The sequence below is a fragment of the Saccopteryx bilineata genome, chromosome 2 (assembly GCF_036850765.1).
Source record: "Saccopteryx bilineata isolate mSacBil1 chromosome 2, mSacBil1_pri_phased_curated, whole genome shotgun sequence".
Classification (NCBI taxonomy): domain Eukaryota; kingdom Metazoa; phylum Chordata; class Mammalia; order Chiroptera; family Emballonuridae; genus Saccopteryx; species Saccopteryx bilineata.
The window spans coordinates 191,349,506-191,375,754 of record NC_089491.1 but is presented as its reverse complement, the minus strand read 5'-3'; the positions used below and the strand labels follow the sequence as shown (position 1 = coordinate 191,375,754).

General features: G+C 41.0%; 1 protein-coding gene across 6 annotated transcripts in view; it reads right to left on the bottom strand.

Moving 5' to 3' along the window:
- Positions 1-24,690, bottom strand: part of WASF3 (WASP family member 3) — a 168,190-nt gene extending 143,500 nt beyond the window's left edge. For 3 of the 6 annotated variants that reach the window (XM_066258983.1, XM_066258976.1, XM_066258984.1), the window contains exon 1: positions 24,564-24,674. The gene's annotated coding sequence lies outside the window, so the exon portion shown is untranslated. Of the gene's footprint in view, positions 1-470; positions 520-14,526; positions 14,663-24,563 lie in introns of those variants that run through there. The other 3 variants (XM_066258978.1, XM_066258981.1, XM_066258980.1) reach the window with 3 other exon arrangements.
- Positions 24,691-26,249: the final 1,559 nt, after the last annotated feature.

Here is a 26,249-nt window from a genome sequence, read left to right as displayed (position 1 = left end):
TTACATGTTAAATTAATACAAGATGATACTGAATATAAATGGTAATGAAAAAGAAAATTAAAAAGACCATCCTTTCCAGACTATTTTGCATTTAACATAATCAAATGGCTACACGTGTGTGGCTCTGTTTCACGGCTTTCTAATCAGTTTCATTAATCTATTTGACTACACTTATGCCAATACCATTCTTTCTTGAATACTAGATATGACTTTACGATAATCTTAATATCTGGTAAATCCTACCACCTGTTGTTCTTCAAGAGTGTCTTGATATTCTTGACCCTCTATATTTCCATATAAATTTTAGAAACAAACCCATCCCCAAAACTTTTCATATTTATAGATCTAATTATTTTTTAGAATTTTTGGAAGTATGTTCATGAATGCGACTGTCTTACATTTTTTTTTCTTGTAACAAACATTGTTTACAATATCTGATATCAAGATTATGCTGCCCTGGCAGGACTTACAGGTTTAGAGGATTTTAGCCACCATATTCCAAATCTCATCATATATCCTCCCTTGAAGACATGTATAGATCTCTACAGAGAGAAAAAAAAGAAAAATCATGTGTAATTCAAGCCTTCAAGCATTAGGAGGCAGAATACAATAGCTTTAAAATTATCTATAAGTAGAGAAATAAACTAAATTCCAACAGAGCTTCTACTACACCCTGCAAGCCTATGGGTAGAGAACATGGGAGGAGAGATGAAAGGTTCTGTAGAACAGAGATATGTAGAAGACTTAAAAGAGCACAATCCCCTCAAAATAAAGAAAGTGCTAAATAACTGAACACAGATCCAGAACTTGGTAGTTCACAGAACTTGCTACAGAAAAGGGGCTAGAGAGCTAGTAGAACTAGAAGTTGCAGCCTTGGAGAAGTAATGCTTATGAGACAGAGTCAGATATACAGAATGGGTGGCACTCCTAGGAGACATGGTAGAAAAGGCAAAGAAATAGCTAAAAGAAAAAGTAAAATCTCACATAAATAAAAGCAAAATAATGCCACCCACCCCCCAAAACCAACATCATCTAGTAAAAGAGCTGCACAGAAGACAGGACTGGAAAACCTATGCACAAAATAAATAGGAGTTCAAAAAACTAAATAAATAAGTAAAACCCACATCCACATGAAACTACTATTGATTAAAAAAACAAAACTCAGAGAATGTGTGAAACTTCTCCCCTGAAAGCAACCATGAAAGAAAAGGAAACTTCGATACAACATTCAAAATTGGATGAAATATCTTCAAACATATAGGAAATTAATATAAAAATTAAAAACCAAAATGGAGAAAAAAGGAAAGAAAAAGAGCAAGGCTGATTGAACTTAGGAAAGAAATAGAAGAAAGGTATACAAGAGAATAAATTCAAATGAAAATTTAATAAAAGGCATTGAGGAAAAGCAAGAAAACAACCAAAAGAAAAAGATAAAGAAGGAAGTGACTTATAGAAAACACGCAAAAAAGGGTCAAACATTCATATAAGTGGAGATAAACTCACTCCAAGGTGCACTATACAAGACTCTGGAAGAACAAATTCAAAACACTGAGACGTTATTTAAAAGGGTAATTCAAGAAAACCTTCTGGAAATAAAAGGAAATATAACTATACATATAAAGAGCCAACTGGGGAAAAATTACCAAGAACAGACTATAATGACACAGACTTATAATGACTATCAGACTTTAATGATACAGAAAAGATGCCGGGGGCCTCCAAGACATAAGAGACAACTTCCAAGAAAAGAAAAACAGACTGGCATCAATTTATTAAAACAACATAAAAAAGGCAAGACAAAGGAAAAAATCATTTTTTTTGTCTTTTTTTTTTTATTCATTTTAGAGAGGAGAGGGAGAGATAGAGAGAGAGAGAGAGAGAGAAGAGACATAGAGAGAGAAGGGAAGGAGGAGCTGGAAGCATCAACTCCCATATGTGCCTTGACCAGGCAAGCCCAGGGTTTCGAACCGGCGACCTCAGCATTTCCAGGTGGAAAAAACCATTTTTTGAGAAACTTAAAAACAAGTGTTTTATATCTTCAAGCTGTCTTTTAATTATTAAGGAAAAAAAAAAAAAACTTGAACAAGCAGGCACAAAATACTTAACTTAAGCAAGTACTCTTCTTAAGGATTCTGATCACCTTTCTCAACCCAGTTCATCATATGAATTGCAACAACATAAAATTATCCCAGTGACTCTTTTCTCAGTTCTGCCAACTATACAAAAGTAATACAATTCTAGATGCATAGGAAAGAAAGAAAATAATCCATTACATTCAATGAATGCTTAGGGCTTAACCTCCAACTAACCAAAAGATGAAGCAAAAGAAGAAATTTAAGCAAAAGGACTAATGAATAAGTGAGCAGTTTATGTATTTAACTGTAGAATTAAAAACAAGACTGAGCTCATGTAAAAAGAATGGTGTTTAAAACATGTTCTGACAAGTAGAAAAATGCAATAAAAATACAGGAAGAGCCCTGGCTGGTTGGCTCAGGGGTAGAGCGTCAGTCTGGTGTGTGGATTCCCAGGTTTGATTTCCGGCCAGGGCACACAGGATAAGCGCCCATCTGCTTCTCCACCCTCCCCCCTCTCCTTCCTCTCTGTCTCTCTTCCCCTCCTGCAGCCAAGGCTCCATTGGAGCAAAGTTGGCTCAAGCGCTGAGGATGGCTCTGGTTGCAACAGAGCAACACCCAGATGGGCAGAGCATTGCCCCCTGGTGGGCATGCCGGGTGGATCCCAGTTGGGTGCATGCAGGAGTCTGTCTCTCTCTGCCTTCCCGCTTCTCACTTTAGAAAAAATACAAAAACAGGAAGAGAAGAGAAAATAAAATCACTGACTACTGAATGAAGCAAAGAATGCCATTTAAAGTAGACATGCTAATAGTAAAAGGGTAAGTTAAAAAGTGGAAAGGGATTAAAAGCACTAAAAAAAAAATCTACAAGCAAAAAATAATCACTGGAACAAAAATGTAGCCCTTCCTACATATCAAAAGAAGTATTTTTTTAAACTAAAGTAAAACACACCTAATAATAAACATAGTAAGTATAATAGACAGTAATCATAAAATGAAGAATAGAAAACAAACACATCAGTTATAACAATTAATGTGAATAAACTTAAGTCACCTATTTAAAAATTTTTTTCTTTTATTTCTTTTTCTTCTTTTTCCAAGAGAGAGGAGGAAAGACAGAGACAGACTGCCGCATGTACCCCAACTGGCATCCACCCAGCAACCCCCATCTGGACTGATGCTCTGCCCATCTGAGGCCATGCTCCCAACTGAGCTTTTTTTAGCGCCTGAGGCAGAGGCTCCTTGGAGCCATCCACAGAGTCATCTTCAGAGTTGGGAGGATGCACTTGAACCAACTGATGAGCCATGGCTGAGGGAGAGGAAAAGAGAGAGAGAGAAGGAGGAGGAGAAGGGGCGGAAAAGCAGATGGTCGCTTCTCCTGCATGCACTGACTGGGAATCCAACCTAGGACACCCACAAGCCAGGCCAACGCTCTACCGCTGCCAACCAGCCAGAGCCTATTTGAAAATTTCCAAACTTGCTTAGAGAGCAAAGTCCATCTCTATGCAGTATATATAGGACATACTTAAAATGCAGTGATTCAAAACAGCTAAAAAGAGATGAACAAATACCAGGCAAATGAAACAATCAGGTGCAATCATACCAAACAAAATAAAATTTAAGCAAAAAATATTCAATGGAAAATGCTAAGAGCTTTATTTCACAATGAAAAAAATAAGTTAACATCTATGAACCAAATGATAATTACAGCTAGCCTAAGAAGAAATAAAGATTCACTATAAATAAGACCTGATTCAGTATGAGAATTCAAAGGAGATATGTTAAGCAAATATATAAATGATCTAAGCAATATAATCAGTAAAGTAGGTTTTTTTGGACGTATATTAAACACTACACTACAATTATAGAAAATATACCTTTTTTGAACAAACACACAACAAATTATCCTATATTTAAGGCACAAGGAAATCACGAATATACGCAGTCATAAAATAGAAATAGTACAAACAATATCCTCTGATTACAATGCAAAAAAGACACAACAACCTAAAACAGAAACAAAAAAGACATTGGGAACAATATAAATATCCACCAAAAGGAGTGATGGAAAATGAATTGTATAATCTCCCAATGAAATATTATACAGCAGAAAGAATGAACGACCTATGAATACATGCAACATGGATGAATTTAATTAAACTGTTGAACAAAATATCTGAACACAAGACCATATATAATAATGATATATATTCAAAATCAGGCAAAACTCATCGATGTTAGAAGTCATCACAATGGCTGCTCTTTAAGAGTAAGGTGGTCATGCCTCAAAGGGAGCACTTAATGTCTAGGTGCTAGTTTCACACATCAATTCATTTTGTGAAACTTCACCAATCTCAATATGATTTTTAAAATTAAAAAATTAAACTAGAAATTAAATACAAAAGTCTTTCCATATAAAAATTGAAACAACTCTTGGATGATAACACACAAATCACAAATTTTCTGAAAAATAGGGATAAGGAAAATGTTACATGTTTAAGTCCATGGAATAAAGTAATAACCAGGGGAAAAGTGCTCTAAACACCTATATCAATTTTTTAAGTTAAATAAATGAATTATATTCCTAACTCAAAATGCTGGAAAGAGAACAAGGTAAACTAAAAGAAAACAAAATAATAATAATTATAAGCAGAATTTAATGTTATAAAGAACAGATCAAATTAATAAAAATCTTGGTTCTGCATAATTCAATGGAAATACATTTTAAAACCTAGATGAAATGGCTAATTTCTTAAGAAAATATAATTTACTAAAATGGACTCTTACACAACTACTTTCCCCAGAACAATCAGAAAAAGTTGACAAATAATTACCCTACAAAAAGAAAGAAAAAAATAACCAAACCTTTAATGTTGGCAGGGTCTTAACGTGGTGTTACCTTTTCATTTCTAGTATTGGTTACTTGTACCTCTGTCTTTTTGAAACTGATTTATCTCACCAAATTTATTGATGTAAATGTTCTCTGGTATATATTTGTTTTCTATTTTCTTAACTTCTCCTTTTGTAATGTTTATCTACTTCCTCTGGGTTTATTTTGCCAGGGTTTTGATTTCCTAACTTCTTGAGATAGATGCTCAGATCACTGAATTGTTTTCAGTCTTTCTTCTTTCCTGTCATGCATTTAAAGCTATAAACTTTCCTCTCAGTGTGACTTTAGCTGTACTCCACAAATTTGTTATACAACATTTTTAATTTTAAGTGGTCAAACTCTTTTCTCAATTTTTCTAATATCTTCTATAACCTATGACTAGAAAAGATTTGCTAGTTTCATTCTGCTATTGATTTTAGTTTAATTTAGAGAATACTATTCTGTTTGATTTCAATCCTCTGAAATATACTGAGACTTGCTTTCGCCCCACAAGCTGACAGCTTGGGTGAATGTCAAACGATACTGTTTATGAATGTGTGCTCAGTCATTAGGGGCAATTCTAGGCAGGCAAAGCAAGTCCATTAATTGTTCAAATCTTTTACAGCCTTATTAAATTTCATTCTATCAATTACAAAGATAGTGTTAAAAAATTTCCCTCTATGACAGTGAAGTATCCATTTCTTTTAAAGCCTGTATCATAATCACTAAAATTCTTCTTGGATGACCTAGATACACTATTATAGAGAACAGAAAGGTAATAACCAACAAAATACTCTCTACACCAATAAAAATGGCAGCTAATTATTATCCAAAATGGCTGAATATCACCTCTAAAAAATAAAAATCATTTTACAGACATCCTCCAAACTCTAATGGATCATATCCAATAATTCCCAGACAGCATTATCAATTTGTTTAATTCCTCAGAGGTACATTTTACAACTAATTCATGCTGCTGGGCCGATGGGAAAAGTCAGCAATGCTCTGCAATATATTCTATGGACAAATTCTGAGACTTTTCTAGAGCCATATGGTACTTATTCGTCCAGACCAAAGTTACCTTGGTCCTCCTCTCTGGCAAGATGGCAGACACCACCCCCACCACTTCAATGCCCATCGCACTGTCCCCCATTGGGCCTTGATGCTGTCTAGAATCATTCCCCCACAATGCTCCAGAGAGCACTCACTATGATCTGAAACCCACCGCCACCTCTGCTCTATGGCAGAATCATTAACGATCTGACTATGTCTGTTTATGTTGTCCTAAGGTTCCCAGACGTCAGGTATAGAATGGCCAAATATACATTAGCGTCTTCCAGTTCTCAGGTGAGGCGTCATGGCAAGTCCAGCTCAAGCACCCTCCTCTGCAATCCCATGGTACCTCTTGCTTTCCCACTGGTTGCAGTACACCACAGTGGACTGTGTGCTTGTTGTTCTCAGCTAGTATCCTGTCAGCCCCTTGGAGACAGGAACCCTTTAATTCATCTTGATATCCTCAGCATCTAGCACGGCCTAGCACAGAGACACACGTTCCTTCTATGCTTGATACCTCCAATCTAGTCTCTACACAGCACTCCTTATGATCCTTTCAAAATCTAAGTCAAAGGAGACATCATTTTTCCATTCACAACCTTGCAATGGCTTTCCATCTCAGAATAAAATGCAAAGTATCAACACAGTCCATGGGCCCTACATGATCTGGCCCTTTATCACCTCTACGACCATACACACCCACACTCACTCATACTGCCTTCTTTTTACTTCAAGGGCCTTTGCACTTGTGTGTCTTCCCCCACAAAAGCTCTTTTCCCAAAGTATTTGCCTGACTGGCTCACATCTCCACCTCCATTCATACATCTGCTTAAATGTCACCTCAGAAATGCCTTCCCTGACGACACTGTCAAAAATAGTCTCTGACACTCTCTTTCCTTGCTTGCTTTATTTCTTTATAGCCATTACTAAGACATATCTTAATATTGTTTATTTACTATCTCTCTCCCCCACTAGAATGTGAGCTCCATAAGAAAGGGCAGGAATTCATCCTCTAGAGCAGTGGTCCCCAACCCCCGGGCCACGGACCGGTATCGGTCCGTGGGCCATTTGGTATCAGTCCACAGAGAAAGAATAAATAACTTACATTATTTCCGTTTTATATTTAAGTCTGAACAATGTTTTATTTTTTAAAAATGACCAGATTCCCTCTGTTACATTCATCTTAAGACTCACTCTTGACGCTTGTCTCGATCACGTGATACATTTATCCGTCCCATACCCTAAAGGCCGGTCTGTGAAAATATTTTCTGACATTAAACTGGTCCGTGGCCCAAAAAAGGACCACTGCTCTAGAGCACAGGTCAGAAATTTCTGCTGTGAAGGGTCAGAGAGTACCGATTTTATACTTGGAAAGTTAGACAGTCCCTGTCGCTCTCTCCTCAACTCTGCCTTGCACCAGGAAGGCAGCCACAAGCAATACATGAACAAATGGGCATTCTGTGTTCCAACACAGTTTTTCTTTACAAAATCAGGCAAAAGGCAAGATGTGGCCCATGGACTGTTGTTCACCAGTCCTTGTTCTAGAACAAGCTTGGCAAACAGTACATCGACTGAATTATTCAATCATGTCTCTGTTCCTGGTCTCAAAGCTACCTTCAATTGACAACATAAAATACCAGCACTCCAACTTCATCAGGAAAATAATGCCAAGCTAGCTAGCTTCTACACATCCTTTACCAAAAAATACATTTGATATTAATTATATTCCTGAATGGCTATTTGAAGGATATGCAATTCTTGCAACTAGAAAGTATATAAACCACATTAGTTTGACCTGGAAATGTTTCTGAGGTGCATTTAACTTCATGTAAGAACATTACAATAAGCCTCAGCAGAACCGCTGTTCTAGGTGCTGTAGTAATGTCACTGAGCATGCCACACACTAGTTTTCAATGCAACCTATATGAAGCCCCAAGTGTGAAGTCAGGAAACATTTTAAGGAACAAAAACTGGTATGTTTGTTACGGATGTTGAGAATTACCATGTAAAACTAAGGATGTTTCCCTTTCATTCTGGCCATCAGGATGCTCAGCCAAATTCCTACCAGCCTGAGACAAACTGGTTGTATAACCATTATCCATGTGCTCTCTTCATGCGAGGCTACGTTTTTTAGCATTAACTAACTTAAATAAGGCCATGTCTGAGTATGGCCCATAAAACCTCCCACAGACTTTGTTCTTTCCCCACCCACCAGGTGACCTGAGCAGGTTCCCCCTTCCTTTTGGAGGAGGAGTCACAATGTGTAAAAAAAAAAAAAGCCTGACTACCTGAATGGTGGGTCCTGTGGAGGACCACCCCATGAGAACCAGAGCACTGAACTTCAATGTGCATGAGATACAGATGTTTCTTGTGCTAAGTCACTGAAATCTTGCATTTAATAAAGTTAGCCCAATACATGGAAAACGCTGACCTGGGGGACACTTGAGTGTCATTCAAAGTATAGTTCTTACTCTTTTAATTCCTCATCCCCATATAATTTTGATTCTCACCATTTATACTCAGCTTTATTACATATATTTCAATAAACTAATTCAAATCTTTATTTAATGGGAGATGAGTGAGATAAACCTTAACTGTTTATGTTCAATAAAATCATAAGCAAATGAGAAATAAAAATTTGGATAAAGTACATATTCCATTTAAACTATTTTTTACTTTCACTGATGCACAGTTGATCTAAATTTCTGGATACACAGTTTCCAAAAGAGAAATAACCAGCTGAGAAATATTAAAATGCAAGGCAATATATTTTATCTCAATGAAAGTTGACTATCATTAGAAACTAAATAGGCTAAGAAATGAAACCACAAACTTCTAAATTCTTGTCTAGCAAGAATAAGTAACCATAAATGTAGCTTCAAAGAAAAATTCTGTTCTAAACCCTTTAATGCCTAATTCCGATATAATTTTTTCAAATGATGTCCTGAGGTTTAATTTTTTTTAAAGGTAGTATAGAGGGAGCTGGATATGTCAGAAATGGAAAAAGTGTTTAATTAGCCTATGTAACACAATGAACAAACAGCACAGAACCTACGAAAATTTTATAGCTTAGGATCAGGTATGAACTTCATTATCATTGATAAGCCTTATAACCATACAAAATTACAAAGCCAACTTTCAAAAAGGAGTAACACTTTGTGTTTATTTTTTTTAAGTTTATTCATTTTAGAGAGGAGAGAGAGAGAGGAGAGACAGAGAGAGAGAAGGGGGGGAGGAGTTGGAAGCATCAACTCCCATATGTGCCTTGACCAGGCAAGCCCAGGGTTTCGAACTGGCGACCTCAGCATTTCCAGGTCGACGCTTTATCCACTGCGCCACCACAGGTCAGGTAAAAAGGAATAACATTTTAATAATCCTCCTCCCTGGGAAATTTCAAAGAACAATTCACATTTTAGTAAAGCCTTTGGAATCAAAGTTGCTTGCAGTGTACAATTAAAACCTGAAGAGAGGTGACTGGGGAATTTGTGTGTTTCTGTGTATTTAAATAAAAAATTAAGATAATTAATTCTAAACAATGTACAAAAATGGGAGATAAATACTATGGAAAACCAAGAACAAAATGTGTGATATAAATTCTATAGGGTTGGTTACAGAACAAAATGTGTTTTTCTTTCAGTTGAAAATGGACACATTTCCTATACTGGAAAATCATAATTACCCACAAATAAACTATGATCTTACTTTTGAAGAGATGGTTAGTCTGTTCCTCCTCATTCTCAGGTCTCTCAGAATGGACAACATAAGCCTCTCTGTACCTTGCAACCTCCTGGTTAATGTCACCCATCAAACTAAACTAGAAACTTTTATCTGTGTTTAGACACTTTTCCTTCCATATACCACAGGGAGCAATTTAAATCCATGAGCCTCTCCATAAACTGAGGAAAAAATATGTCCCAGCGAAGAGTTATGAAACCAATTCAGAGCTGAAACCTGCCTAGGTAATACCCTAAACAGGACTATATAACAAAACAGGCAAATAAACAAAAATTAATATGTCACATACATATTTGGGGAGCTGAAAAAAGTACCGTAGGGAAAAATGACTCAGACCATTTTCCAAATTACCTAGTAGTGATAGTGTTAGGCTTATTATGTGTCCATGAATCAACACATATGACATATTCAGTCAATGAAAAAATATTTGTTCAGGATCTACTACGTGCAAAGAACACATTTCATCCATTTAACTGACCAAATATGGCCACATAGATTCTAGTTCACAATCACACTCACATTTTTATATCACAGTGTAATGTCACTGAACTGTTCACGTGCACAAAATGGGTAACAGCCCTCAGTGAGAGGATGCTATGAGCTGCACTAACATAGCTCTGCGATAGCACGGCAATAAAATCTTCAGCATGCACTGAGCACATTTAAAAATCCAATACCACTTTCCACTGCTAGAGAAAAAGGAGTACTCAAGGGCAAATGAAAAGAAACATAAAGTAAAAATTAAAATAAATAAATAAAATACATAAAACACTAAAAAAGTTCAAGAATACATATACATCAATCTTTAGAGCATAAATAAAATATGTATTTCCGATGGCTTTAGGCAACTCCTGTGTTTTGGTCGTTCGACCCCCGCCGGGGTCGCGACCCACAGGTTGAGAACTGCTGCTTTAGAGCCATTTCAAGACCACTGCTCCCAAGAGATCATAGTGCATTCTAAGAACAGGCCCCTGGGAAAATGTCACAAGGAAAAAGTTGAGAAATGATCCCAGATGCTGAGTCAAGCCCTAGAAGCTCTAGTAAACCTGAAAGATGAGAAAATACCCTAAATGTTTGGCATGTTTAAAATTAAAAAAAAAAAAAAAGTCAAAGAAAGAGCTCACCTCAGAGAGAAGAGGCATGGGTCCAGGGAAGAAGAAACAGAACAGGACTGGCTCCAGAGTATGAGTGAACTCTGAGGTGGAAAAATACTCTAATCTGAGGACATCTTTCAATGTAGAAGGACAGGCTCTAACAGAGAAAAAAAAAAAAAAAACCTAACAAAAACAAGACAGACATAGAGATCTGTCACAGACAGATATGACTTCCAGATACCAGGAGCTAGAAAAAGGCAAAGCCATGCCCAGAGGACCCCACTGTCAGAAGGACCAACCAGTTCTAAGAAAAAATGACCTAAGAAAGGAAGAAAATAATCATCTTTAAAAATAATTTTTTATTCAGGAAATAAAGTCACTGTCAAAAAAATTCACTCTGCACCAACCAGATGTCCCTCTCTAGTGACATCTAGTCTCCTATACACAATCTACCCAGCAGCTGCCCCACCTCCACACAGCCTGCAGCACCATTCACTCTTTAATCCACAGCAATAAGGATACCCTGGATTCTTCCTGCCAAAATCAGTAGTTCTGTTCTAGGACTAAGCCCAATGGAAACTGAAACCACTATCCAATTGGATCTCTCTCCAGTATCCTCTCCCTCTGGATTCTTTAACATGCTCAAAGCATTCCATTAAAAAAGAAAAAGTTTCCCCCTTTACCCAACTGCCTACACATCGTGACCAAACTTCTTGAGCTGTCCACATGAACTAGCTCTATCCTGACTCCCACTCACTATTAAACCCTCTTACAAACCGGCCATCTCACTCCTGTCCCCATCACTATGTCACCAGTGCCGTCAACTATATTATTAATGACCTCCTGACGGCTGACGGCCCTCCATACTGAGGTTCCCTTCGACCATGGCTTCCAAGACACCATCCATGCCCCCACAAGCCCCATCCTTCTGGGTCTCAGTATGGGAGTCTGGTGTCCTCCATATCTTTCAAACACAAGAGTTCCTCAGATCACATTTGACATCACTCATTTTCTCACTCTTTACACGCTTCTTGAATAATCTCATCTAACTCAAGAGCCTCCATTAACAAACACTGGCAATGGCAGAGGTCCCAGAAGTCTCTCTGTCCACTGCATCCTTAGCATCTCAGGCCAAAAGAAATGGCTATTAAGTAATGGAATCAAGATAAATTCAAATCACTAAGTATCAATAGTTATGTCCTATTACAGGGGTCGGGAACCTATGGCTCGGGAGCCAGATGTGGCTCTTTTGATGGCTGCATCTGGCTCGCAGACAAATCTTTAATAAAAAAATAATGTTGGCCCTGGCCGGTTGGCTCAGTGGTAGAGCGTCAGCCTGGCGTGCAGAAGTCCTGGGTCTGATTCCCGGCCAGGGCACACAGGAGAAGTGCCCATCTGCTTCTCCACCCTTCCCCCTTTCCTTCCTCTCTGTCTCTCTCTCTTCCCCTCCCGCAGCCAAGGCTCCATTGGAGCAAAGATGGCCCGGGCGCTGGGGATGGCTCCTTGGCCTCTGCCCCAGGCGCTAGAGTGGCTCTGGTCGCAACAGAGCGATGCCCTGGAGGGGCAGAGCATTGCCCCCTGGAGGGCAGAGCGTCACCCCCTGGTGGGCGTGCCGGGTGGATCCCGGTCAGGCGCATGCGGGAGTCTGACTGTCTCTCCCCGTTTCCAGCTTCAGAAAAAAAATAAATAAATAATAATAATGTTAAAAATATAAAACATTCTCATGTATTACAATCCATTCAATTCCTACCGCTCATGTTCATGGTTGCAGGCGGCTGGAGCCAATCACAGCTGTCCTCCAAGACAACACCAAATTTTTATTGAATAATGAGTAACATACACGGGTCGTTGTATGCTCTCACGAAATTATATTTTAAAATATGTGGCGTTCATGGCTCTCTCAGCCAAAATGGTTCCCGACCCCTGTCTTAATAGCTTAGTGCCCATTTGGAACAAAAACACACTTCAACTGAGAGAAAAATGAGTGTTTATTTTATTTTTAATAAACCACAAGCATTTACTCATGGTATATGTACACATGTTGAGCACCTCACAACTTCTCAGACTGGATATCACCTCCTTCATTTCCTGTTCCACACTGTTTCCCACACATGGAACAGCAGCTGCTGAAACACTCAGCTTTACAAAGATGACATAATCAAAGAGAATGCAGTGCAACCTATCAATAATTACTCTGAATTTGTACAATAGTTTGCACAGGATTGGACAGATGTTACACAGTGCTGGGTTTCCTTCAACAATTTAATAGCCTGCAGTCTCCCTGTGAGTTCACTGCAGCATTTCAGCAAAGAATTTAGGAGCTATGGTGCCAAGAACCCTGTTGGGCAAGATAAAATATATTATGCTCACTTTGTTAAAGATGGTGCTGCCCACATGGAGGCCAGTTGCCCAGGTGATATTAATGTGTGTTGGGGGCAGGCTGTAGGCAGGCAGGATCCTTGTAGCCTGGGACTTGGTTTTAAGACTAAGCCTTTTTTGATGTGGGGTGGTGCAATCCCATCATGCCTCAGATAAGTGACTTTGTATTAGAGATTTCCCTATTTTGTATATTGGATTAAAGGTTTTGATGTCTACACTATAAAATGGGGGCGGAACGGGAGCTTGCTCTCTCGGTTCCTGAGATTATCATTAGAGGAGACAGCAGAGAGCAGAGAGAGCCCATGTGGAAGAGACCAGGAGAAGCAGCCAAGATGGTGGAGTGCTGAGTGAGAAGCCAGTTTGTGCAGGGAGAAGGAAGGAGATGGGGAACAGAGGTGAATAAGTCTGGTGAGCTAAAAACCTTTGATTCTAGGAAACTCGGATAAGTCAGTAGCTTTGTAAGCACTGAATGAGTGGGTTTTGGAGCCCAGTGTGTGTTTTTACTTGCCCACAGGGTGCAAGCTAGGACTAAAGATGATGGCCCATCAGCTTTTGGCTATTGTTTCTTTACCGACTGTCCGAATCCAATGCGAACCTGCATGGGCCAGGATGCTGTGATGGTGGCCCTGGCTACTGGCTTTACAAACCCTCAAATGTGTCCCCAGTCCAGATGCCTCCTGATGTCCAGATCCCTAATGTAGCCAACTGATCACTACGTCCCACAGGCACCTTAAACTTCAAGTGAACAATCATCTCTCCCCCAAATTAGCTGCTGCTTCCCCTCCTGCCTCCTAAAGATAGTGCTATCACCCTCAACCGTCCAGCCAGGACCCAGTACTGCCCTTAACACCATCCTCCCTCAACTCCCCCACCACACATAGTCACAACAAACAACTAAGTCCTCGAATTCTATCTCCTCAAGTATCCCTCCTTCCAGTCTTGCCTCTTCTATCCATTGTCCAAGGGCAAATTTGATCATGTCCTTCTTTGGCTCAGAATTCAACTGCTGCCTATCGTTCATTGAGGTGTCCTTATAACAATAACAAGAATCACAAGCCATGGCCCCTAGTTTCTTCTCCTGTCTCACTCCTGCCACTTCCTGGCCCTTGCACTACAGCACCGCCAAACTAAACTTTGTTTTTAGTTGCTCCAGCGCACCCTGTCCCCCAAACAAGATTTTGTACACTGTCTCCTCTACCCAGAGACTCTGACCAATTCCTGCACTCATACTTCTCTGGGAAGCTTTTCTTATCTTTCTGGCTAGTCCCTAAGCGTGGGTTGAGTCATCCTGTGAGCTCCTGTGCTGGCCCTTTCAAAGCACTTACCATGCACTGTTTTGTAGTCAATGGTTAAATCCGTCGAAGAACAGAGCTGAACAATAAGCTCATCTAGGGCTGATAGAGGTGTCCACCTTGTTTAGCTTTGTATAAAGTACCACACCCCAGATTCTGAAAGGTACTGTAACTCATTTCATCCAGTTCATGTAGAGACACCCAGTCCAGATGAATTCTGAAGAGCTTTATTAGAGGAAGAGATTTATTAAATATGCTGGCCACATACGGCTGACACAGGGCATCAGACCCAAATCATGCAGTCCCCAAAAATAGTTCAGGGGCTGCTTATACACCCTTGATCACACACGGGCGGGGGAGAGCATGACATCATGGTATAGGCTGACAACATTTGTTTAGGGGATACACAGAAACATTAAGACTTTCAAGGTAATACAATCAAAGATGTTTACAAATCTTTCAGGGTTCATCTTCACTCACTAGCCTAGAGATATGTTACCCTCAAGATTCCAGGGAGGGGGGGAACTACAATCAGTGCAAGGTGTTATGCAAATTATGCCTCCTATTGAAAGAGAATAAGTTTCTTGGTTAACCTTTATTTTAGATTTGAAACTGAATGACCCATTGTTCTTGCAAGCCAGAAACTTCTACATCCTTCTCCCTCCCCTCCCCAAAGGAAGGACAGGACAGAAAAGCCTGATAGGAAAGCCTGACCTTTATTCCCAGAATATCAATATTAATTTTCAGCTTTTTGGTACCTTACAACATTCCCCACTGGTTCTATTTCCTAAGTCAAATCCTTGACTTAATTTACTGAAGAGTATGAGGCTGCTGTCTAGGGATATTAACTTATAACATGTAATGGATATTTAACAGACAGCATTAATAGCAATACAGTCATTAAAGAAATAAATATTACTAATTAATTTCCTATTAACTATACAATCCTTTTTGCAATTTATATAAAACTACTTGGCCTTTGTAACAATTTACCTTTACTCAGAACTCTTAATTTTAAAGCCTTTAACCTTTAGTGACAATTAAGTTGACTTTCCTTTTACCCTAGTTTCCCTTTACCCAAAGTCTGATAAAAAGAAGTTCTCAGTGAGTTTTTCATACATTCGCCGTACCATAGACCAACCAGCTTCTGGTTTGTGGTTGGAGTAGGGCACGCCGTTTTTCTACCTTAGCAGCAGTGGGAGTGGTCAGGATCACGGTGTGTGGACCCGTCCACATGAAAGTCAGTCCTTGGGTGATGTACTGCTGGAAGTGCCTCTTGGACAGTCTTTGAACAGTTTACTGAGTAACCTGTAAATCCTGCAAGTACTTAAGAGAAAGGGTGGTTTCGCTTCTTTTACTATTTGATTCATGCAATTTACTTGCCTGGACCTTTTGGTACCTGTGGGCACAATGTAATTTCAAATTAGTTTCTAATTAATATTGGGTTCTTATCCTACTAGCTTTGAAACTGTGGACATAAATGCAGGTCCAATACTAGAATGGGTAAGCTAAATCTGGAAAGAATTTTATATAGCCATTTCAAAACAACTGTTACGGCCCTGGCCGGTTGGCTCAGCAGTAGAGCGTCGGCCTAGCGTGCGGAAGACCCGGGTTCGATTCCCGGCCAGGGCACACAGGAGAAGCGCCCATTTGCTTCTCCACCCCTCCGCCGCGCCTTCCTTTCTGTCTCTCTCTTCCCCTCTCGCAGCCAAGGCTCCATTGGAGCAAAGATGGCCCGGGCGCTGGGAATGGCTCTGTGGCCTCTGCCTCAGGCGCTAGAGTGGCTCTGGTTGCAACATGGCGATGCCCAGGATGGGCAGAGCATCGCCCCCTGGTGGGCAGAGCGTCGCCCCATGGTGGGCGTGCCGGGTGGATCCCGGTCGGGCGCATGCGGGAGTCTGTCTGACTGTCTCTCCCTGTTTCCAGCTTCAGAAAAATGAAAACAAAACAAAAAAAAAACAAAAAAAACTGTTAATTATTTTATTAAAGTCTATTTTAAATGTTTACTTGCAAAAATTCCTTTTTCCCTGTGTTTTCTATAATTTCCTTATTTTGCTTAGTATTCACCTGGGCATAAACTAAACATTCAGATATTATGCCTTCTGTAACAGATTCTAAGTTTGGCTTTTCTAATTGGCCAAATCTTTTTCTAATTGGCTTCGAATAAACCTTTGGCAATAAGGGTCCCAAGACCCCACTGGTTCTGGGTGGCATCTATGTTCCAACTTTAAGGCAGACTGGAAAAATATACAATTAACAATAAAATTCAAATAGCTAATGTTAACAAATACTGTAACAAGCATCTTAATACAATAAAGTGACTAAAGCCTACTAGATTATTAAATAAAAATAAAATTCTAACTAATATAACAGGATTCAAAATAAAATTCTTACAGGCACAAATGTTAACATATTAACGTAATTTTACTAAGTCTATGTTGACACTATTGCTGCTTTATATTATTTGCCAATGTAATTCAATCTTATTAGTCTGAGAAATGTCCCAAAGAACAGGAGTTACACACATTCAGGAAAAGTCCATAAGGCAAGGGAGTTGTGGTCACATTCTACACTTTGCAGCTAGAGTTTAAGTCCTAATGATCACTGCTTCTAGGTGGAATTAGGAGCAGGTCCCATCTACAATAGGCATGGGGCATTGAGACAAGAGGAATAAAGGAGACACTATACATTAAATAAAGGAATAAAATTAGACTGTCAATACCCACAGTAGAGATCTTCGAGGGATAACTAAAACTCAAATATTCAGGCAAGGCATAGTAGATGGCCCTTGTGTTCACAAGAAATGAGATCAGTTTACCTGCTACTTGGAAGAAATACCTTAGGCCTGTGAACAATGTCGTGAGATGGGGCCAATGGCCAGCCTTGGGCACCTTTTAGCCTTCAGTGGCAATTCCCAATATACTGGGCAAGGTCAGGTCACAGGTAGCTGGAGCAGGACTAGAAGAGACTGAACCCTCCCTCCGAGGAGCAAGGGGGCAGCTTACCTTCTCGTGTCCCTTTTTCCACAGCAAAGATGTGTCCCCTGGTTGGGCCGAGAAGCCTGGCAGGCCTCAGTTTAATGACCTTTTTTTCCACTCTTGAAGCAGGGCCCTGATGAAATCCTATGAAGCCCTTTGGGGCGCTGGAGCCTTTAAGAGTATATGCCAAAAGCTGGTATTTCCTGACCTATTTGCCTTTTCTGTTACTACCTTGGTCATTATAGACCTTAAAAGCCATGCTCAGAAGATCTTGCTGAGGGTCTTGAGAGTCCTTATCTGTTTATATAAACCTTTGGAAAAAGACAAAAGCAACATTATTAGCTGGATCAATTCAAGAAAAACAGGTTTTTTGGTGCCTCCTTTAGAATTCCAGAGTCTCTTTGCTGCTGAATAATTCAGTACATTAGCATTTCAAAAGAAATTTTAATAAAAATATGATATATGCAGTTCCAAGATATGACTAACATTACATAAAAAGACATTATTAACAATTCCTAATATTTAAACTAAGATTCCAATATTACAGGGCTATAAAACAGCAAATAAAAGAATCAACAAAAGACTTTTAAAATAATATATACATTTTAACATGGAAGATACTTTTATACAATAAGGGATTCTTGGTATAAACTACTCAGCTGGCAATGAGATATTAACTTTCTTTTGACCCACAGTAAAGTCAATCATGAGGGGCGGGGTGGATGCCGGAGAGGGAAGCAGACTCCAAGAACTGAGAGCTTGCCGCTTTTACCTTTATTCTCCTGCAGTTTGTAGCCAAACTCCTTAGCAAGATAATGGGACTTCTCCCTAGCAGGACTTGAACCAATTTGCCACCTGTAACTGCCTTGCTTTGAGTAGCTAAATACAATTTTCACAAAATTACTTTCCCAGTAGTGAGTTGCTTTAGCCTATATGAGGTTTCCAATTTTTTCTGCAATTCCCTGAAAATTCTTTTTACAATTTTTACCATTATGGTTAATGCTGTGGGTCTTCCTTATGAACTTCATGTCTTTTACATAACTGAGAGACTTGGATATCCCCTTGGTCCAGCAGGAGAGTGTTGGAATTTTTCTCTAATTTTTTACACCTGTGGATGGCAACCCACGGAGAGCTTATTTTTAATTCTATTCCCTATAGTCCTATTACTTATGATTCTATCACTCCTTCTGGGGTTGCAATTTAAGAAACTGCAAATTAACTAGCAAGGTCCACACCTACAGTTTGTTAATTACTAAATTCTTTTTAAGATTTTTTTTTTAAAGCAAAGTTCTAATTTTTAATACTATTTCACCCTATAATTTCTAAATGGGCAAAACCTCCTTTGGTCCGCCAGTGGACATTTGAAACTAATTTCTATTCTACATTTTAGTTATTTTATCCTTACCTCATTGCTCTTTCTCCTCTGCGCTGCACACAGCAAGCTGAATCCTAACCTAACTGTGTGCCTGATGGTGGCGGGGCTTGTCTCTTGGTTTGCTGTTTACTGTTTGCCTTCCGCTCAGGTGCAACGTGAAGGCTGAGGCGGGAGAACAGCGGGGAGGGGAAGGGGCATGCATATGTTCGCCTCTCCTCAGCTGCGGCCCCACCCCATCCATGTCATCCCTGCTTGGCTTTTTTACTCTTCTCTCATTTAAATCGCTTGCTTGCTAGTCCTTTCTGTATTGAGCAAGCTTTTAAGCCACTATGGTGGATTCATTGTTAAATTTAGCCACCGATCAATGTATAGAAACGGATCAGGACAACCTGGGTTCCCAATTACTAATCTAGACTGTCCTTATTATCTGGGAATTAGAATTCCTGGTTGTTATTACTTATCACAAAAGTGAAACTTGTTTCAGGAGAATCTAAGAATTAGTGCACTATCAAGAAAGATAGGATAATTAACTAGCACCCAGAATAAGAGGGTGTTTGACTACAGAGGTATTAATTATTACACAAAACGAGAGGAAGAAGCCAACCGAAGAGAATGATTTTTTTTCCCTCAGAGAAGAAACAACCCTACAGGGCGCCCCGAAGCTAATTTGAGAACAAAGAGAATAGTAGTTCACTACTTAAGATTGCTTTTTAGTCAGAAGCTTTCAATTTTGACACAAAAGACTCAAATAGACACATTTAGACACTGAACAAAGGACTTATTACACACAAACAATGCGCGCCTATTTCAATTAAATAATACCGGATAATTTGATGAACAAAGACAAAGCCTCACAGACAAGGGAAGGCTCCCCCTCGTGGCCTCTCAGGTGCATGCAGGTCTCGGCACCAGAATTTTTTTTTTTTTTCCACAGAGACAGAGAGAGTAAGAGAGAGGGATAGACAGACAGAACAGAGAGATGAGAAGCATCAATCATTAGTTTTTCATTGCACGTCGCAACATCTTAGTTGTTCATTGATTGTTTTCTCATACGTGCCTTGACCACAGGCCTTCAGCAGACCTAGTAACCCCTTGCTCGAGCCAGCGACCTTGGGCACAAGCTGGTGAGCTTTTGCTCAAACCAGATGAGCCCTCGCTCAAGCTGGCAAGCTTGGGGTATCAAACCTGGGTCTTCTGCATCCCAGTCCAACTCTCTATCCACTGCGCCACCGCCCAGTCAGGCGGCACCAGAGATTTCTTAACCAGGAGTTTTAGAGACAGTAACATTAAAGCAAAGACTGAGATCTCGACAAACACAGAGACGTCTCTTGGAAGTCTTGGGTCGAGATAAATCAATCCAAGTTAGCTCGGCCTCCACTGATTCAGTGCGATGTGAGACTGACTAATCCTGGATGAATTTAACCTCCATTAGCCTTCCTAGAGATAGATGCATGTCCTCACTTCTGATATTCACTGAGAGCGCAACTAGAACCCAAGGCAGGACCACTAAAACTCCCCACCAACATCTCAGTCTTGGAGAGCCTGCACGAACTTACGACCACGTCTGGTCTGTTTCGCGGCAACTCCAGTTCAAAATATAAAGACTACAGACTAGTAACAACCAGCAAAGTAGTTTTGAAAACCCTACCTACTCACTGGGATTCCACATCCCTGGAGTCACAACTCAGCAAAGCCCCCAAATCCACTCTACCTACATTCTAGTCCGACACATAAAAGTGAAAGCAAGAGTTCAGAGGAAAGCCAGAAAGTTCAGTAAAGCAGAAAGAGTCGCTTTACCTACCTCCTCAACTTCTCTGCTGAATTATCCAAATTGTTGAATTTGGGAACCGGATGGTGTTTACCAAGGAATGGTCCAGACCCCAGAGGAAGACCGGGAGCCCTGAAAAGTCTCAAGTGGCGCGCCTCTCCATGAGATTCAAGAGGGGCCGGGCAGCTCCCTGAAGAGACCAGCTGATTCGGGGTATCTCTATCCGGTGACACGAAACACTGGATTCTGGACGAGCCCCCATATGTTATAATGTACCGCACCCCAGATTCTGAAAGGCACTGTACCTCATTTCATCGAGTTCACATAGAGACACCCAGTCCAGATGAATTTTGAAGAGTTTTATTAGAGGAGGAGATTTATTAAATATGCCGGCCACACATGGTTGACACGGGGCATCAGACTCAAATCGTGCAGTCCCAAAAATAGTTCAGGGGCTGCTTATATATCCTTTCACATGCGAGGGGGGAGAGCACGACATCATGGTATAGGCTGGAAACATTTGTTTAGGGCAGGGGTAGTCAACCTTTTTATACCTACCGCCCACTTTTGTGTCTCTGTTAGTAGTAAAATTTTCTAACCACCCATCAGTTCCACAGTAATGGTGATTTATAAAGTAGGGAAGTAACTTTACTTTAAAAAATTTATAAAGCAGAGTTACCGCAAGTTAAAGCATAGAATAATAATTACTTCCAAGTACTTTATGTCGGATTTTCACTAAGTTTGGCAGAATAAATCTTTATAAAGCAACTTACTATAGTTAAATCTATCTTTTTATTTATATTTTGGTTGCTCCGCTACCGCCCACCATGAAAGCTGGAACGCCCACTAGTGGGCGGTAGGGACCAGGTTGACTACAACTGGTTTAGGGGATATACAGAAACATTAAGACTTTCAAAGAACACAATCAAAGTTGTTTACAAATCTTTCAGGGTTCATCTTCCCTCACTAGCTTAGAGGTATTTTACCCTCAAGATTCCAGGGAGCGGGAGGAACTACAATCAATGCAAGGTGGTATATAAAATCTGCCTCCTATTGAAAGAGTAGAAATTTCTAGGTTAACCTTTATTTTAGATTTAAAACTGAATGACCCATTGTTCTTGAGAGCCAGAAACGTCTACATTCTTCTCCCTCCCCTCCCCAAAGGAGGGACGGGACAGGAAAGCCTGAAAGGAAAACCTAACCTTTATTCCCAGAATATCAATATCAATTTTCAGCTTTTTGGTATCTTACAACAGTAACCCCAGGACATTTGATAAACTCTGAAATCACCAGAATGAACAAACCAAGAGAATGAATGGATTAGGTCATTCAGGTGATGCTCTCACACCCCTCACCGCTTACCAACTCTATCACCGCACTCATTGCACTGCACAGAAATTGTGTGTCTTGGTAGACTATGACCATCTTAAAGGCTCTCATCTCTTATTTCTGCAACCCCAGTATTAAAATAGTGTCTGGTACTTAGCAGGAATTCACTAAATAGCTTCTGAATAAAAAATGTTACCAGGAAAATTCTGCAAGGCTACACCCGTAGTATTAAGCGTGGCTACCTCTGGGGAAACAGGACTAGGGCAGCAATAAGTGGAGGAAAAGGGAACCGAGACTGTTCATTCCATGTATCGCAATAGGGATGCTAAACTTATTTCACAATATGCATTACTCACTTATGTATTTACTGGTATACAATATTTCTATACTACTAATGTAAAATTAGTCATGGGCAAAAACATGCTGCATGGATTGGAAGCAGCATTTGGTTCTCAATGTCCAAGAGCGGTACAAAGAAAAATCTGACCTTAAAGATAAATACAGGGTACACAGAAAAAAAAAAAAAAAAACTAAAAGAGAAGCTGAGCATTTAAGTGAAGGTCTGTACAGCATATGAAGCCACTCCCAAGAAAATATAAGGAACGATAACAGCATATGAGAGGGAAACATCCTTCAAAGACAGTTCTCACAACTCTAAAAGAAGACCACTAGTACTGGCCCACTACCATAGAAAATTCTTTCAATACTTACAATGTCGTTGTTTAATCAAAACATTCCAGCAGGATACTTGCCACATGCAGGTTCCCACGGTAACTATGAAGTCTGTCTAATTAAGGATACAGAGAGGAGGCTATAATGTTGGCAAGATCACTTACCAAAGTGTGTTCCGCCTTTATTTTCAGGATTTTTAAGAACAGTATAGTATAGTACATCATAAATTTTAAGCAAACAGATAAAAAACATTGCTACAAAGCAATCTCATGTCAGCAACTGGAAGTGCAAAAATAATTCCTATATGTATTAGTTCTAGAACAAGCTTCTTTTCACTGTTTAACAGTGAATGCACAACAACAAGACAGTAAATACAGGTCAGACAATAAATATATAAATATAGTGAACCAAACTTTCCATCCTACTGACTTTTCAATATCTGAAAAGACACAACTTTTGTGAAAATAAAATAAGCTCTTAAAAAATGAAGAAAAATGAGTACTCCACAGACACCACTGGAGGAGACCAGACAGAACAAGAACTGTCTATGGGAAAGGTCAAACCCAAAGAGCTTTCTTTTGTTTAAACTCTCAAGTAGATGAAAGAACTAGCTTTAAAGAATCACTGCATTGTCCCACCAACTGAAAAGGAAAGTTGAGTAAAGCATATACAAAAGCAACCAACTTCCAACAGAATTCACCCTAGAGGCAATAGAAAAAAAAAAAAAATGAGTCAAATCATAACACTTTAAACTCAGTTTTGATGAAGCAGACATTTTAAGTTTCAGACAAACCGAATTTCAAAGATGCAAAATATTTCAAATGGCTAGCCCCTTCCCCTTTCATTTAAAAAAAAAATAGTGGATTCCGAATATTACATTAAAATGCCATTTACCCCATTATACACTTGACTGGGACAGATTCAAAGCAAGAGGGAGTCTTTTTAATTTTCAGTTTCTAAAAAAATAAAAAATTAGTGCTGGCACTAACTGTGATGTTTATTTTACATCAATCTCCAAGCGAGAAAGAATCCCTATGCCGCCCAATGAATGGCACGTAACAAAATGAGATGCTCCCATTCATCCCTAAACCCATCGCTCAGTTTCTAAATAATTAATAATTGTGCTCCCCACCAGAGAACGACTCCTTGCAGAAAGGCTAGACCGAGAACTCGCCAATTCCCGTAAGTAGCACTGACGGAGAGGAAAAGGTTTTCCACTCGCTGAATCCCGCACGCCGCGGCCCCCGCCGCCGCGCAGTCCGGTTCCCCGGGAACGACCCCTGCAGACGACGCGAGTCCGGGAGCGCAGCCCTCGCCCAGCCCTGCCCGCGCTGCGCCTCGCCTCGCCAGTGTCCGACCCCTTCCCCGCTCGCGGAGAGCCGAGCCCGCACCGGAGGCCAGAACCCTCGCAGGCCCGCAGCCCCAGGGGAGGAGGCCCCGGGCGCGGGGCCTCGGACGCAGAGGCGCGGGGAGAGCTAACAGGAGTACTGAGAGGACCCCAGGGTGGCGGCACGCGGGCCTAGGCCAGACGCGGACGAGCGCGCGCGGAACAGAGAGAGATAAGAAGGTCCCGGACGCGGGGCGGCCCCGGGCGTCGTGCGAGGGGCGTGAGTGGAGGCCCGGCGCCACCTGCAGCCAGGTAGCGCGCCCCGGACAGCCCGGGGGAGATCGGCCACCGGGCCGCGTAGCGACGGCTGGAAGCCGCGGTCGGCGCGGGAGCCAGCAGGAAGGATGCAGCCGGCTGAGGAGCAAGGCGCGGAGCAGCCCCGCGGCCCGCAGTGGGCCCCGCCGCCCGCCCGAGCGCGCCAGGCGCGATGCAGCAACTTCATTGGCCGCGGGGCTGCGGAGCCGGGTCCACGCCGCCCTCCCCGGGACACCCCCGCGGCCCCGAGCCAAGCGGGAAAGGGGCCGGGACCGGGGAGCGCGGCCGGTCGCAGCCTGAACTCACCAGTCCGCGGTGCCGCCGCCGGCGCCTGAGACGCACTCCGCATTCCATGGTCCCGCCGTGCCGCTCCACACCGCACGCAGCGGCGCCAGCGACCGCCTCCGGCGGGGCCACAGCCGCGGCAACGCCCCCGCTCGGCGGGGGGCCCGTCCGCATCAAGAGGGCGGCTCAGCGCCGACTCCGCCAACCAAGGCCCGCTCTCCGGGCCGCTTCGCCAGGATTGGCGAGCGCCTCGGCCAATGGGGAGGCGGCAAGGGCGCGAGCGTCGGGTCTGAGGGGCGGGGGATTGCAGAGAAGGTGGCTCTCCCTTCGCCCTACCCCCGAGCCGAGTGCGAGAGTCGGCCGACGTTCTGTCCGTGCGAGAGTTATAGGGCTGCGTGGGGACGAAAGTATTTGCAGGGGCTTTTGCATAGCCTGTGTTTAAGATGTACCACCGCCTGCTGTCCCTTTCAGTTTCCACCCATACCCTGGGTTTTGAGAGTCTCCTAGAAACAGCTCTGTCAACCTGCATGTTGTCTGCAACCCGGAGAGGAGTGTAGCCGTATCATGGGTTGGTTTTATACCCTTATCAAATCTGTTAACATTCTACCTCAAAAAATCTTCTCATCTCCCTCTACAGATTTCGCCTTTTTATGCACACTATCGCCAATCATCCTCCACCCATCATGTGGGAAAACCCACAATATCTCAAACATTGGATGTCCCTGAAACTACCAACCTAAATCCCATGGCAATGGAACGTAGGTGATATTTGATGACTCAGACGGAAACTTAAAAAGGAAGGAAAGAAGACAAAAGCCCCATATGTTCTCCCTAGGTCCTGAAGGAAAGGGGTTCAAAGGCATCAAGTAGAAATGTGATCTTTGCTTTACCTGCATGCCTTTAATCTTCTGATTTACAAATAAGATCACTTCGCTGAAAATTTACAGAAAAAAAGTTCCAATCCCTATAGAGCCCAAGAAAAACTAATTCAGGTTGTCCTCATCTTGTCTTTACCAGGCCTCTGATAACTATCCTTGTCTGTTGCAGCTAGAAACAGGCAACATCTAACAGCTAGGAAAAAAAGAATAGCAGTTCATAATACTTTTAGCAAAGTAGGCAGCAACACAAACGCAAAAGAATAGTCATGCACCCCTCTTTATGTGTAATCTACATTGCTCACAAAAATTAGGGGATCAGGGAATGTGCAGATAGTCCAATATTTTCAGCCTTTTGTATAGTGCATTTTCACTAATGAAATAAAAGATGGTTCTCTTTGCATAATTGAACAATTTTCTTTGACTTGTCATTTGCTTTTCTGATGTTTTTGTTTAATTAAAATATGCTTTTTTTAATTGCTTCATATTCATTTTGAAATATCCCCTGATTTTTGTGAGCAGTATATTTGCCCATGCTCCTTCCAAAGGAAGGCTTTTAAAAACTCTGTTTTAAGTTAACGTATACTTAGTTTGCATATAATCTCAATGTGAAATATACTAGTAATTAATAAGGTAAACAAGATTTTAGTGAATTATTACAGTACTCTGTATTTGAAATATTAATACCAGGATGATAATTTTCTGTTGAATTGGCATTCATATTAAATTTACTTTCCTTTATTTTGTTTTCACTGACTTAAGGAAATAATTTCCATGTCTATATTTGGGTCATTAATTTAGAACTCAAAAATATGAAGGTATAAGATACCCA